Raw genomic sequence first — 16578 nt, 5'->3', positions numbered from 1 at the left:
TTGAGGTTGCAAGGGACCTCTAGAGATCATCTAGTCCAGCCCCCCTGCTCAAGCAGGGTCACCCAGAGCACCTTGCACAGGATCACGTCCAGGTGGCTTTTGAATATCTCCAGAGAAGGAGACTCCACAACCTCTCTGGGCAACCCGTTCCAGTGCTCTGTCACCCTCACAGTGAAGAAGTTTTTCCTCATGTTCAGATGGAACTTCCTGTGTTTCAGTTTGTGCCTGTTGCCTTCTGTTGTATTACTGGGCACCACTGAAAAGAGTCTGGCCCCATCCTCTTTGCACCCTCCCTTCAGATACTTATACACATTAGTAAGATTCCCCCCCCCCAAGTCATCTTTTCTCCAGGCTGAACAGGCCCAGCTCTCTCAGTCTTTCCTTATATGAGAGATGCTCCAGTCTCTTCATCATCTTTGTAGCCCTCCCCTGGATTTGCTCTAGTAGCTCCATGTCTCTCTTGTATTGTGGAGCTCAGAACTGGACACAGTACTCCAGATGTGGCCTCACCAGGGCTGAGTAGAGGGGGAGGATTACCTCTCTCAAACTGCTGGCAATGCTCTTCCTAATGCAATCCATCTAGATTAAGAAACTATTAAGAAAGCGCTTAATGTATTTCAGTTAGTAAAACGTACTGTGAGAGTTCGGTGGATTTTTATTTGACATCACCCACCCTTAAAGTGTTTCTGATTTCACCTCCTTTCTTCCTGTTTATGTCCTTTCTCTGATATGTGTCCTTCCCTGTCCTCTGATCCTTTGTTCCTCTCAGTCCTGGGCATACCTCTTACTTCTAGGTCTTTCTTTTGTTCTTTGCTAAGAATTTTTCCAGAAAGTGCTATTTTCTGTCCATCTGGCTGGTCCCTTTCCCTCTCTGATGCCAGAGTATTCACAGTGGTCGCTCCATCATGTGAAGGTTTTGTCTTCTCCCTGATTCACAGTAGCCCCATGGTAAAAGTAACCCTTATCCTCATCCTTGTTCCCAAACAAGTTCTTCTAGGAGAGGTGAATAACCCACACACCAGCAGACAGACCAGGGAAAACCAGAAGCAGCTGCCTGCCCATCAGCTGGCAGCAGGAGCTCCCTGCAGAGCCGGAATGCCTGGCACTCACAACACCAGTCCTCCCATCAAGACATATGGAAAAAGTGAAGGTGCAACTGAGTAATCTGACCTGTGTTTCATTATGGAGAAAAGGGAAGCATGCTCCACTGCTGCACTTGTGCTAAGCTAGATTTATATTAAGCAGCTGGGGCGGCAGGCAGCACCACGGTGCTGTGGCACAGGGCTGCTGTAGGTGCCCTGCCAGCCATCTCTGGGCAAGCACTGTGCCCTCCCCTTGGTGTTTGCTCCATATTGATGGCAAGTGCTCTCCTCAGTCTTGCCCTGCAGTGGTGCTTTAACAACTGCTTTTTGGCTGTAGCAGTAGTTTGCTGTGGCTTAGTAGGAGGTGAAATGATTCCTGTTTTGTATTCAGATGAAAGCTTAATTTAACATGAAGCTAAGGCAGCAAAAAGATGACTCCTCCCATACCAAGTTTTAAAAGAAAGGAAGTGAGTGTTGAGGGAACTTTTTTTTTTGAAAGTTTTCTATGTAAACAATACCTTATAAATCCAGCCTAACTCCACAGCTAACAGAGAAAAATCCCCTTTGGTCTCCAAAAACTATGGGTACATGAATCTCAGAGTCTTTGACTTTGAACTGAAAGAGCATTCCTAAAGCTTCCTTGAACCATTACATTTTTCTCTACATACAGGGACAGGTGAGAAGAGATATATGAAATGTTTTCCCATCTCTATGGAAAAACAGGATTGAAGTTCAGAGCTAAACGAAGGTACATTTGTCCTGTGTGATCTGGACTGATGGTAAGATCTCAAAAAAATCATTCAGGGATATTTTTGCACTGAACTGTATAGTATTTACTGGGATCCTAGGTTGATATTTGAATGTAAGCGTTTTTAGGAAGTTTGTTGCCATGTTATCATAGACTGGCTAGGAGTGCTGCTGACTGGAGTTCATCTGTAGGGAGCAGCTCGCCTCTCTGCCCCTCTCTTCCTTCCTCATCACTCCCACCCCCTTGAAGCCCTTCCCAATTTGCAACTGAGAATCCCACCTTCTAAATGTATTTAGGCACTGGAAGGGTTAAACCTTATTGCAGCTTACACTAATAACCATGAACCATCCTTTTCCCACATGCTTCAGTGGAAAGAGAAATTCCCATTCTGCTGGCGCTGAGGAGCAGCACTTTGGCTGAGCTGCCAGCAGACCAGTGATATTTGAGAGGAGGCAGGCTGGCCATGGGAGAAATCAGCAAGTGTTCCTCAGCAGGCATCCTTTTGCACAAATATTGTGTTTTTGCTGGAAGGGCTAAAACCTCAGTGTCCAGGAGGATAAATGATGCAAGTTCATTGAATGCATGTAAGATCTCATTGGGCACCTATAAAGAGTGAGCAGTGCAGAGGGGGACCCCGTCTCAGCTGCGTCTGGCCCCTCTGTGTCGGAATGGGCCAAGGTGGTGTGAGGCCCTGGGAGGCACCTACCATGCTGGGCTGCGGGAGTTAGTCACCACGGCCTTGTTTTAAACCTGAGGTTAAGCCTTTTGCAGCAATCTCCCAATGTTGTTTACTATGAAGTGTTTATAGGGACTGTGGAGAGTTTATTTTTGGAGACTTTCACTGGTCTAAGCTGTTGTGGTTCACATGAGATCTGGTCAGTCTGAGTCTTCAGACACATTTCTCTTAGTGCTGTGCAGACCAAATTTGGCTAGGAAACTTTAAGTTGAGGTTGGACTTGGGAGAGAGAAAACTCTCTGCTATGGGATAAATGCAATGCCTAAAAGTCAATATAAAGCATTTGTTATGCCTTTATTTTTGGTATGTGAGCAATACTGTGCAGAAAGTCCTCCCATCTGTGGAAGAATCCTTCTATTCCCCCAGGAATGGGAACTGTGCTAATGAGCTACAGCTGGAGAACTCATTAGCCGCTAACGAACCAGCTAATGAGAACAGATATTTTCTCTCTCTCCCCCAGCACAGCTTTGTATGCTGATCTATTCCATGTAAAGAATCTGGAGGTAAAACTAGCCCTAGAAAGAAATGTGAGAACCCTAGCATTTAGAAAAATTGTTCTCTTAAAACCAGAGAAGACAGAACCATCACAGACAATCAGACCTGAGATCCTAAAATGGTGCAAGCAGCTAACTTCAGTAATTAGCATGGATTTCTGGTTTATGGTATTAGAAGTGCTCCTTGGGATATTTTCCCACAGTGTTTAAAGTAGGGTTTCTGCTGTGAAGTCTCTCTTCCTCAATCTTTTTCATATTAACTGAAGAATCAGTACTTTAATGTAGGAAAGGAGATATTCCTAAAAACTGCACAGGCATCGGGTCTGGTTTTTGTGATTTTGCAAGTCTGAATATTTGAGGGGATAGGGAAAGTGGTAAACACAAGGCATGAATTTATTTGCTATTATCCTGATCCAAATTATGTCACAAAACACTCAATGCAAACTATAAATCTTCTGCCCAGTGGATTTACACCACTCTTGGAGTAGTAAAAGTAGATTTAATTTAATGCCCTTGCTTCATTTGCTTGTCTAAAGTAAAGAACGGCTGCTTTAACAATAGCTGGGTGTACAGGATTCGCTACAGAGTGGATTTAGCCAGGTACAGTTTTCATGCAGTCATTACTTATATACATTCCCAATTGTATTGGTGTGCTTTTGTTAGTCGTTCCTGTTGAAACATCTGGGAGAGAGTTTCAAGTTTGATTTAGAATATGCAGGTGTTTATATCTTTTTTGAAAAAATATGTAGCTCGGGATTGTTTCTCAAAGCAGACATGCCTGTGAACAGGCACTCAACAGAAGTGGGGCTCTTGGTAGAGCCGCGTCCCAGAGCGCTGGCATTCCTACTTCAGATGTTGTGTGGTGTTTGCTCGTCGCTCTTGTCTGCTGGCGTACACTTAGGTAGCGTGTATTAATGTGTTTATTTAAAAAATGAGGAATTTATATTAATCTTGTCACAGTATAAATAATATTAAGTCAACAAGGAAATAGTGTTTCACCACCTTCACTGCCAGAAGTTTAGCTTCCAAATATAGGAAAAATATAAATAACTGCTTTTTTGCCTTTCCCACTGAGTTGGTGAAAGGAAACCTTCAGTGGTAGAAATATTTTGTGAGAGAAGTGTTTTGAGGTTTAGTAAGTCTATAAGTTAGTGTTCTGTAATGTTTTATTTTACATTTACAAATGACTATGAAAAAGTTATAGAATAGATATCTTGCAAATGACCCTGAACACTGTACAGTTCTACATCTTCTGATTCTAACTTGCTTCTCTGGCTGAAAGGAAGAAATTGCAGCAGAGAATTAAAAAACAGCAATGATTAGGGCGTGCAACAAACCCAAGTAAGCTGTGCTGTGACTTAGGTAGGGGTTGGATTTGTTGTGAATTTCCTTTCTCAGAGGCATTTCCAAACCAGTAACTATTTGGAAATGGAGTTACCTCAGTTTCTCTTACTTTATACAGAAAGTAATTATCTGAAAGGAAGAGCTGAGAACAACCTCCACCTTACACTGTGTCCTTGCAGTCAGGATGCTGAGAGACTGATAGTTTTGGAGCAAATCCCCTCAGACAGAGGAAAGAGCTTGAACCTGCCCTGTATGACATGGGATACTGTAGATATGGGACTACTCTACAAAAGAGGAACTACAGCTAGTAGTAGAGGTGATTACAGGAATAGTATCAGCATTTCCAGTCTCTGCTTGGGTCAAATATTTGATTCTCCACCTCTCTGCCCTTCCTCCCCACCCCCCCAAAAAAAGAGGAGGATAAATGTAGATCTCTTTTTGAGTAGAATCAACACTTACGCCATCTTTTGTTTTATCTAATACCTAAACTGAAAAATTGAGTCATCAGGCAGCACTGTTAGGTTTGGTAAGCCCAGAGGTTTGGGAATTTATAGTACTAAAAGCTTCAGTAAGAGTACCTTTTCTCTACTATCTATTAAGAAAAAGACTCCAAGCTTCTTTTGGGTGGTCAAGGGAAAAGACAGATCAAAACTCAGAGCTACTACATTATTTGAGTCTTCTTGAGTAGCATGCTGACACCTCTTTCCTGGGCACTGATTAATCCTATTGCTATAAGAAGAGAAAACGTGTTTTGGGACCTGTGGGTGGAATGGCACAGCCATGGAGGCTGATGCACAAGTTGGGAAATTGTGTGTGCCAGATTGCTTCCCTCTCATCATCTCTGCAAACTGGATCAGGGCTGGAGAAGCAATTTAGAAGGACAGAGGCCGAGCGTGGAAAGGAGACGTGTGCCACGTCCTCAGCTCCCTGAGAAGGACAGAATTTGCTGAGCAGAAAACAGTCAAGGCTATGAGATAAAATCTTTCTTAGGGCGCCATCTGATAAGCTGATTTAAAAGCAAACTGCTGTGTATATCGGGTCTGGCCACTGGCTTGTGAATAGCTGGTGACAGTTCCAAGTCTGGGGTTAGGCTTTTCTGTGGTCTTTTTTCTTCCTTTGCTTCCTGGTTCTCCCGAGTCTGGAGAGACTTTGACTTTGTGACGAGCCGAGTAGGAGCCCGTGGGACTGCTCCCATGTGTGCTGGGAGGGTTTTGCTGATGGTGAGCATGGGGGGCACAAGTCAGGAGCCAGTTGCACTTCCAGGTGCTGTTGGGGAGCCCACACTTGCAGAAACCTGTCACAGGTCTTCTTCAGATTGTGTGACATGGATAAACTCGCCTGTACCTGGGAGAACTCCTAATAATAATGTGGATGTTTACACTAAGAAAAAGAAAAGGACCAAAACAACTCTCCCCAAAGACTCTGTCTGAGAAGTAAAATCTCTAGCTCACTGAAAAAATGGGGGATGGGGGTGAGCAAGTCTCTTCTGGGGAAATTGATAGAAGTGGCTGAGCTGGTGACAAACACATGGATTTCTCATTCAAAAAGCTGGCTGTCACAGAGAGCATGAAATTTTGTTCTCCCATTGCTCTGCTGAGATGATTTTAGTTCCAGATAACAGAATCCAATAGAAGTACATGGAAATACAGGTGTTTAGTTTTCATTCTTGCAGAAAATCTTCTGGGTTGCTCCAGGTTCCTTCTAGGGTCACATGTAATCTTACATTTATTAAATAACTGAATACTGATCTTAAGCATTTTATCCTCTGTTTTAACACATATGAAGATACAACTATTACCTAACTTTCAGTGCAGTCTGCTGACTTCTGTGACATGATCCTGAGTTGGCCCCAGCTTCGAGCTGGTTCTGAGTAGCTTTTTCCCTAGATGTGTTTTTCCACCAAAAATCATAATGACTTTTAAATTCAAAAAGCTAAGTTTGTGTACCATACAAACTAAAATTCTTCACCTTTTGGAAAGAGAAAACTGAAGTGACAGAACAGAAATAAAGGGCCTATACACATCTTGCTCCCATGTCATGATGTTTTTGTAGACAGGTCCTTGCTTCCAGGTTTCATTTCAGCCAGCTCAGTGGTTTTCTGAGTACTTTCAAATCTTGCACAATCCCCTCTAGTACATGGAAATTTTTCCTTCTGCTCCCCATCTGCTCTCTGCTCCCCTCAGCATCTTCTTCTGAGGTTGCAGATTTTGGGCTCTTTGCTGGGACTCTTTTCCTACTTCCTTACTTCCAGGCTGGAGCCTTTTTTTCTGGAGTAGATGTAATTGCTTCCAAGAAAAAGAGGACTTTCCTCCTCCTTCCCAAATGCTAACTTGAACCATTCACTCTCTTGTTAAAGACACATGAAAAGTTGAAAAAAAGAAAACCAAAAAAAAAAAAAAAAACCCCAAAGGTGTATCAGGAATTGCACTTCTCCTCTAGAGTGAAATATTTAGACCCAGGGGAAGATACATCTACAGGGCCTGGGACCATCTCAAAAGATCTCTGCGAAGCAGCTACTGGAGCACAACTATTCCTGTGCCGCACAGGGGGTATGGTGTGTCCAGATCATCCAGGGGGTCTTGTCTTCCGGGAGGAAAACCTCTGATTTTGCTGCTTATCAGAGACTTTTCATCTTTCTTCACCGCCAGTAGGGAAATCCTCAGCACACTGATTCTTGTGGTAGGAAAGGATTTGAATGTAGAAGGTGCAATACAGAAAGTACTGCCAGTCTCCTAATAAGAAAGGCGGATAAGAAATGACCCAGGTGTGTACACCTGCTAGGTTTAGGCTGGAAAAAAACTTTGGGTATTAATGTGGAGATCTGGCTCCTCTTTCTTGTGTTATTTCTGTTATTATATGATTGAAGCAGTGTAATGCAGAAAGAAAAAACAGTACAAGGAATGATGCTTTTCTGCCCCAGCTTGAAAAAAGAATTGTTTTGTCCCATGTGAGTAGGAGTTAAAACCTCTCACTGAATCTAATTTTGAGGATGTTTTCTTTCTGCTCCATAACCTCAAGAGAGCTGGTTGCCAACAAGCCTGAGCCTTTTAGCTCCATATCCTGAGAAAGTTCAGACTGCTTTCCTCACAGCATGTCTTTTTTTCCCTTCCCAAGCTGTTGTGCAGGAAGAGGTGAGACCCACCAAAACCACAGTTTGCCTTGCTCCCTGTGAGCAATTCTGTTGATATAATGACCCAGTTCGGAAGGGGAGGATGAGGGCTGGACTGCTTTATTCCCATTGTAGCAAAACTGCTTATAAATGGTTGACTCCCATTCTTTGTTTTTTTAAAGGAGTGTGGTGGGCTACCACTTCTTTTCTACAAGCAGGGCACTGCAGAAGGGAGGATGAGAGGTGGCGCACATGGGCAGTTGGTCACTGAGTTATTTTTTTATTTTGAGTTATTTTCTTATTTTGCGGCCTTCACTGCTTGAGTTCAGGGAATGTTTCTGAAAACTGCCACGGAGGAAAAAAACGCACAGCTGTGAGTTTTAGCTCACAGAAAATGATTAGGAGGGGAAGGGGAGCCACAGGAAGCTGTTGGTGCAGGTAGGATGGGAACATGTGCAGTCACCTCAGTGGGACATTTTCACAGGCAGTGTCACACTTTTTATCCATCTCCCCCTGCCTACCTTATATCTCTGTTGTTCTTGTGTCTCAACTTTGCTCACTGCCCACATGCTTATTTTTTTCCATCTCACATTTTGTTTGCTCTTTTAGCTCTTTGCTTGCCATCGCCTTTGTATCCTGCCATGCCCAAAGGTTATATATAGTGCAGTGGAAACAACAGCACATTTTGGCTCCCAGTTGCCTGCATGTATTTTGGCAGTACTGCAGGATGCCTATAGATCTAGCCTCCATCTAGCCACAACTGTGAATGGAAAGGTTTACTCTGAGGTGAAGAGAGGTCTAGAAACAAGGAGTAAAGGCAGGCCTTGTGCCATCCGTTTTCAGCAATGGACAAACGTGCTGTGAGGTATGGTTACTCCAGCACACAGGTGTCATCCATTGCGTTAACTTAAGTCATCAGCTCATCCTTTAGATAAGGATTTCTATAAAGTGAATCAAAAAATACTTTTTCAATGAAAAGAGACCCAAAAGGCTGAGAGAGTCCCATTTTTCCAGAATCAGTTACTGTAAACACAATTAAAAGGTAATCATAAAGGAAACTTCTGYGTAGAGTACATCCTGATGTTTCACAGGCAAGTTTTATCTGAGTGACTCATTCTCCAGCAAAGAGAAAAACATGGCACCTCTTATTCTTTCCACTACCAATATCTTAAAGTATTCCACTTTCAGATCTGAGAAGCACTAATTAATATGATAAGCTGAAACTTTCCGTGTTATTTTTTCCAGCATGTGTTTTGCTGATATGAATGTGTTTAGAAGTTTTCTTTTTTTAACAGACAGCAATTCAAAGGCTGTCAAGATAAGAAGGAAGAGTTTTGTGCCAAAATTCACTGAGGTTCATTCTGGGAACCTAGAAAAACAATTAATTTTAAGAAAAAAATAGGAAATATTTTCAGAGATCTAGTATAGTAGTGTGTTCTTCTTTTGATTATTTAAGTGCAGCTATGTTGAAGTCCTTGATTAGCAGTGGTGCAGTGTTTAGCCTGTAACTTATGTGATCAATATACTCCCTGGGACTCTGGGAGGCCTCTAAACAGTGTCTATATATTAAAAGACAAAGACAAAACCCTCTTTACTGTGGTTATAAATCTGATGAGCATTGTCCCCTTCCCTATCCTCATATGTAGCTCCTGCACCGAGGCAGACTGAGGGATTTTTAAACTTTTGGGAAGTATTTTGAAGAGCAAACTTGCCAGCATGTCGTTAGTGCCCACAAAGAGGGAGAAAGATGAAAAAGCAAGGGTTAGGAATACATGTATTGTGAATATATCATGGCAACCCTCAGCTGCCAACCAAAGCTAAAGGGTCATTCACTTCAGTGGCACTGTCCTGCTGTGTTTTTGATGAAAGCTAGCCTTGAGTTAAGCACACTGTTCTCCTTTATATGCCAATATAAGAATATGGAATGTTTTATACATTTATATGAAACGTTTTTATCATCTTATTCAAGGTCACATTGTGAAGTTTGAATCCTGCTCTGCCAGCCCATAGAAGGTACTTATTTTGCAATAGCTGATGATAATGTCAGTCCTTAGGTTTTGTGCTCCTAGTCACCAAAATATTTTCTTTACTCTGTCCAGGAAGTGATTCCACAGCCATGTTCCTGAAGAAGGTCAGCATTCATATTCAGGGCAGCAACGTTCTTCTCCCTCAGTAAAAATGACAGCCTCCATAAATATCAGGCTGGTATTATCGAGTTGATATTCCAGGAAAGAACGTCAAAAGTTGATGGATTACGAGAAACCCCAGAGAGATCTGGCATTTAAGTAGACCTCAGGGAGAAGGCAGGTCCATGATTCCCAGGGTTTTGCCAAATTTGTCAAAACTACAAGGAGGTACCTATGTCTCTGAAACTTGTAGCTGTTTTACTATTACTGTCTGTGCATTGTCATCAAATATTTATTTAGACAAAATGTAAATTTATTTCTTTTCTGCATAGCTGGACAGTTACCACCATTCAGTTTCCCAGGGAACAGCGATCAGTAGACTGGGGGATTGGCCCATGTTTGGAGCACCTCGTACCCTCTCTGCCTGAGAGCTAGTAAAGCAGAATATTGATTGGAGAGAGAGATCTGCCACTGACCATGTAAATCCCAGTATTTTTGACCTGCAGCAGGCTAGCAAGAGATTGCCTGAATTCTTCCGTTAACTGCAGATTTGTTGCAGAGTCTTTCCAATCAACCATGGCATAGAGAAAGGCAACCTTTTTCTCAGAGGCTGTTTCTTCTCTTGTTGAAACATGCTGCCTTATCCCGTAAGCTGAGCAGTGGAGTCAACCATAGCTCCTGCAGGTTTGGAAGCATGTACAGTACACATAGTGTCAATTAACGTCTTAGGATTCATTCTCTAGCCTTCTTAAAAATTCATTTTGTGTAGAGCTTGTGGTTGCAGGGCATCAAACTACTTTTTTTTTCTATGAGGTTTCTGGGTTTTTTAATTTTGTGGGCAGGAGTAAATTTTTATTAGGTTGTCTTTTACTATGTGAAGTAAATTTATTCATCGCTAGCATGCAAAACAGCTGCATATATTCCATTTCATTATCTTGTGTTACTTGTGTCTATTGTTCAGCTCATACAAAGACAGTTGGCAGGCATTAATTGGTATAGTATTGCTGAATAGATGTGCACTATGTTTTAGACAAGTTTCAAAGGYACCAGACTGATCGTATGAGATTATATTCATAGATTTGCCCAAGATAAAATAATTCTAGAAATCTTTCACTCTAAGCTAAAATCCCTGCTGGAACCTACTGGAGATCTGTCTTAAACAGGTAATCTGTCAAAGCAAATAAATAATACACAACCTGGATCTGCTTGCAGCAAACACAGTAGAAGGTAGAAGGTCTTCCGTCTAGAGGCTGAATTTCAAACATACCATGAAGCTCAACTAGGTTGTGACAATTTCTGATTCTGTTTCCTTTCCATTTGATACTTATGCACAAGTATTTGCATTGTTTGTTTACTGTATTATTGTCATATTGATGAAAATGAAAGTTGGGCAAATTGATCCAATGCATCAAGGAAAAAATGCAAGGAAAGATAACTTGTTTTAACTTATGAGATTCATTATGCAATCTTGACTTCTGCTTAAAATGAATCTAACTTCAAACACCCACTTCAACTACAGATCCCAAACAGCATAAAACTGTTAAAGAGGTTATACAATCTTTTGGCAGGCAGTGTGGAAATCTTTAAGAATCTAGACTGAAAATTGTGGGAAAAAATGTGTGTGTGCCTACACTGTTGGAACAAAAGATCTTTCTGTGCTTAAATGTGAAGGTGCAAGCAAGAAAGACCTATTCCTTGGTTCTTGCTTTAACTCAAATACCAAGGAGGAGGATTTTCTTGCCTGTTAGCTAGAAATATCTTCATTTGAGACATTTAGGGTATTAAAATATCTATCATATGATGTTCAGATAAACCTTAAAGGACTCAAGTTCTGTAACTTGTATGACCCCCTTGGACTTTCTGAAAGCCATGCTCAAAATGTCCAGACCTGGGTGCTAAATAGTAAAGAACTGCCTTTACATTTGGCTGTTGCTTATTTAAGTTCCTGGACATGCACAGACCAGAATTTATCTGGTGGCACCACAAAATACACAGTGAGGCTCAAAATACAGTTTGGGGAACCAAAGGGAGAGCCCACTGCCCTCAAAGTCCTGGCCTGAAGTAGTTCGTTCAGGGCAACTTTAAAGGCGATGTTTGTCCTATAAAGACAGGGTTTGTCCTAAATAGATTAACAATGATTTGGGTTACTTTATTGGAGAGACTAACAGGAACGGGCAACAAGGATCACATTGATAAATCAACAGTAGGTAATGCTCAGGAAAAGGGTGTGTGAACTCCTCATGAGAGTTAAATATTTGAAGATAATTGCATCAAATGAAGAAGAGGATGAGGCATCACTGGAGACAGCACCATCTGCTTTTGGAAGGAGCGGAAGGGAGATCCTAAAAGATGTTGGTCACCCAGATAACAGGATGAATAATAGGAAAAATGGCGTTTTATCATTATGTGACTAGGGAGTTAGTTAGGAAATGACAGAAGTAAAAGCTTACATACGTGACCTTAATTTGGCATTGCTGGGTGTATACATGCACATAGTCTCAACCTGCATTTTTGCCACTGGGACTCCCCCTCATTCAGTGATTAGAGTAGGCAGTGTTCATAAATTTTGGTTGTTCAATATGTGGTTTTCAGTGATTTTCACAAAGCTTGTGCTCTCTTCGCTGCTCTATCTGAGCGCTTCAACGGTGTGAATCTTCCTGTCATGTGATCCTCCTCCTCCTCCTCCTCCTCCTCCTGTCTCTGAGGGAGGGAGACAGCAGGGGTGTGCAGAGCCCATCACAGCATGCCCCAGGCAGACAGAGTCAGGGCTCGGGAAATAAGTGATGTGCAGTCAGGACTGAAAGGGCTTCCTACCTTTGTCTTCTCTTTCTTTAAGAAGTGTGAGCTATCATGGAGTAAAACTTTGGTTTTGCCATGATGCAAACAGAAAAAGCAGAAATCAGATTTCCTGTCCACCAGACACAGCCCTGTTTCCTCTATCCTTTCTCTCAAGTTCTCCTTTGTTTCTTAACTAAGACTATCACTTCTAAAATAGCATCTGATGCCGCACATAAATTAAAATAGGGTTTTCAAATGAAATAATGTAACATCTATTCAGATAGCATCAAAATGAAATGTTACAATCTTCCAGAAATGCTCTGTTTTTATATGTCATTAGTCATAAAAACAATCTATCTGACAAATGGAAAATTTTCACCAGAAAACATTCTTTTCTGAGCATTTCAGTCAACTTCTTAGGAGAACTTATAACGAGATAGGCTCTGGAAAACTTTTCTGTGGAAAAAAAATCAAGGCGTTGTTTACGACCAGTGCATTAAATGTTATAGATACCTAGCACTGACCTGAGCATCACTGTAAATATGCCCCCTTCTCTGGTATTTGAGAGTGCAGAATTTTCTGGACAGAGCTGCCAAATGCCTCTCATGCTTTTTTAGACAAAAATGCAATTTTCATGTAACTGATACTTTCCTGGCAATTTTTCAAACCTTTTTTAAAATTATTTTTTAATTCCCAGGGTGGTTGGACTCAGGTTGGCACACTGTTTGTCCAACCACACCCAAGTATTTAATGCCAGGTGCAAGGCAGGGTGCATGCCCTGGCTGTGGCCCCTCGGCAGCCAGGTGCCCTCCCAGGGAGCGCCGGCTCGGCCACACTCTCCCCAGCCCCCGCAGCCAGGCTGCGTTGGGGGAGAGGCACCCCAGCCCATCACAGCAGCACGCAGGGCCACACGTGCAAAACGGCCAGTAAAAGACGAGCTGTTTCAATAGTGCAAAGAAAGCATTTTTAAAATTTGATCATAAATCAAATTGTCTCTTAATTAGACTGTCAGCTCTGGCCCTGTTGGTGCCACTCGGGAATGTTCCTGCACCAGGGACAGGGCCAGTCGCCTCTTCCCACGCCCCCGGCTGCTGTCTGGGGCTGTTCACAAAGACCGAGCCTATGGTTTAGAAGCAGTGAAGCAATGACACGGAGGCGACACAGGTCCCACATGTCTGTGAAAATTATAGAGTATTGCTTTGTGTGTGTCACACGCTGAATACAGTCCTTCATCAGATACACATATAGCCTTCCTGTTGGGAACAAAAATGTGTTTGCAGTAAATTCAGAGAAAACAGAGGTGAGGTGGGTGGAGAAAAATATCTTGTGGAAAGGACATAAGTTAAAACCTCTGTCTGGCACCTGAAAGGCTGTGTTGTGCCTGCTCATTATTGCAAAAACCTTTACAACTTCTGGACAATCTCAGAAGAAACTAATGATGTTTATTCCTTCCTATCCTAATCTTTCCTCTCTGGAGAGGGCCACAGAGGAGTCACCATTTACAGAAGGAAGATCCAAACTGCCTAATTCAGATCTGCTTTTTTTGGAAGCCCTGCTGGAGGGCATGGTGCTCCTGTGACCGACATGCTCTGCTCTGACACTCTGCCCAGTCTATACCATGCAACTTGGGTTGTTTCTGTAGGTTTTGTGGCCCAGAATCCAAAACTTGCATCAGGGCTGTGTGCTGCCTCAGATGATAATCTCATGAGAGGTCTTGAGTCTTCCTGCCCCTTTACCTGTCATTAGTCGCAGAGGGACAGCTTGACTGCAAGGCAGCTACACAAAATGCTGCTTCTTTCGCTTTCTGACAGGCAGTAGGCCTCAGCTAGTGGAGCCCATATTTGCATGTGTAGATGTGGGACTAGTATATTTAGCTTGGCTGATTGCAGAACTCATCTCTAGATGAAGTCTTCTGACTGGCTCCAGTCATTTTTCTCCAGGGATGCAGACATCTCATTTACCCTCACTAATAACTGAAGCTTTGTGGGAAAGAAAGCTAGGTAACATTCACAATATCCTCTCAGTATGTGCAGTTTGCTCTAAGACATCAAATAGTCCCTATAATACAAGTGTTACTATCATAGTGGTGTTGATGCAGTAGTAAGAATACCAGTAGGAATTTGCATTCTGTCATCTACTTCAAAAACAGGGGCTTTCTCAAAACACTGTTTGTGATAACATGCAATCTTTAAACCAAGTCTATCTGCATTCAGGTAACATATTAAAGAATATGTCCAGCACCTCAGAATATAAAAACAAAGAAAGGAAGAGGAAAAAAAAAAAAAAGGATGATATAATCCCATAATCCTATACAACTATTAATCAAGGCTAGCTATGCTGATAATACAGCCTGTAATCTGGAAAAAATAGTAACTAGCAAAGGGATATTTATTTATGGAGGGGGAAAAAAAAGAAACAACCATGAGAATGCTTAGAGAGATTAACTTTAGATCTTGTTAAATCTTTGAGACTTGAATTAATAGTCTTTCTCCCCCGATATTTGGGCAAATTACAGTTCTCCAAGGGCCTGTCATAGGGCATGTTTATTTTTCTGTTCTTCAGAGTTAAGTGATAGTTAAATGCAATAACTGTATTTTCTGGATTTGGAAGGCTGTACTTTGTGTGCCTTGCTGGGACAGTCCATTGGGTAAGGCATTTTACAAGGATCAGAACAGTAAATTGCAGGGAGGAAATCTTCAAATCACAGTCCTCTCCAGCACTGCTGCTGACCCCAGGAGCTGACCCCAAGACCAAAGGCTCAGCTTCTTGTTTCTGTGCTTGCACTGGTCAGCTTGAGGGAATTCAAGAAATGTCTTTTCCTTTTCTTTTGCCTCCATTTCTGTAATTTGTAAAGGAGGGGTTATGCTAAATGACTGTCCTGAGTGTGTGGCTATCACTCTCTGACATTTCCTCCAATAGCTCTGTCTTTGGCTAAGGGAGTAGGGGAGTAGTAGTAGTTTAGAATTTATCCCTTGGTTTTACTGTACTCTCTACACTGATGCTTAATGAGTGTTTCTAACATGCATCTTTCAGTGATTTTTAATAGGGCTGCTGTAGCTGCAAATCAGGCCAAGGAATTTAATCCCCCCTCTCCCACATATTATAAAAGCATTATCCTTTTTCATGATGGAAAGATGTTAACTGCAGTTGAAACAGCTTATGTGGGATGTTTGCTGCCACTCGCTCCAGCTACTCTGGCATGCTAGGTGTTCAGACAAACTCAAAACTATAAAAATACTTTTTCTTTTATTATTAGTTTTATTTCTTCTGGTTCTCCTACCTAGAGTCCTTCTCCAAAAGTGTTTAGCCCAGAACATAACAGGGACAACCTGTAACCAAACTGTCTTTTTGTGCAACAGAAGACAAAGCTGGGATTCAGTCTCCCTCTGCCACTAACTTCTGTACTTGCTTTATCTGATATGAAAACCATCATGTCAAACCCATCCTACTTTTCCATGTTTGCCCAAAACTTTGTAATCCCACTTCAGATGCTACAGGGATCAGAGAAACTGAAGTCTAAGTACTGGATTGAAGTATTTTACCCATACAAATCTTAGACTTCCCTCCGCTGCCACCTTCATGTTAGGGGGGAAATGCCAGCTCGGTTCTTCTGCATTAGGTAGAGGTGCACCAGCATCTTCCTTGTGTCCTGTGTCATGCTTGCTGCTGTCACTGAACTCCTAGGAAGGACTCCACGGTGCAGTTTCTTTCACTCCTTTCTGTCCAGAAGGCTGAGACAGTTACTTTGCTTCCTGCTTAGTGATTATCCGTTGTTGTACTTGCAACATGATGTCCATGAATTCACGTGGATTAAAGATCTTCTGTCCCAGATCTAGGCTCAGTGGATCAAACTTGGACCCAGTGTGCAGATCAGGTGAGTAGATATCATTCATAGATGTGCCTTGATTTATCTAGGTGTAAGTACATTACTAGTGTTGGAAAGGAGGCTTGAAGACAATGGCGAATGGATATGCCATGGCAGACTAAAGGAATTGGAATTTTCCTTGGTGAAGTTCATAGCAAAGTTACTGGATCCTTGCTCTGTGGATGGGTTTCATGCAATGCCTACAAGCGAAGCTTTCTTCATAACCAAGGAGTGAACCACCCTTTTTTATGGTGCGTGTCATCTGATACCCACTTGACAATAAGGTGGACAAATTG

This window comes from Apteryx rowi, unplaced genomic scaffold (genome assembly GCF_003343035.1).
Source record: "Apteryx rowi isolate R43461 unplaced genomic scaffold, aptRow1 scaffold_146, whole genome shotgun sequence".
In the NCBI taxonomy this organism is placed as follows: Eukaryota; Metazoa; Chordata; class Aves; order Apterygiformes; family Apterygidae; genus Apteryx; species Apteryx rowi.
This window is presented reverse-complemented; position numbering follows the sequence as displayed.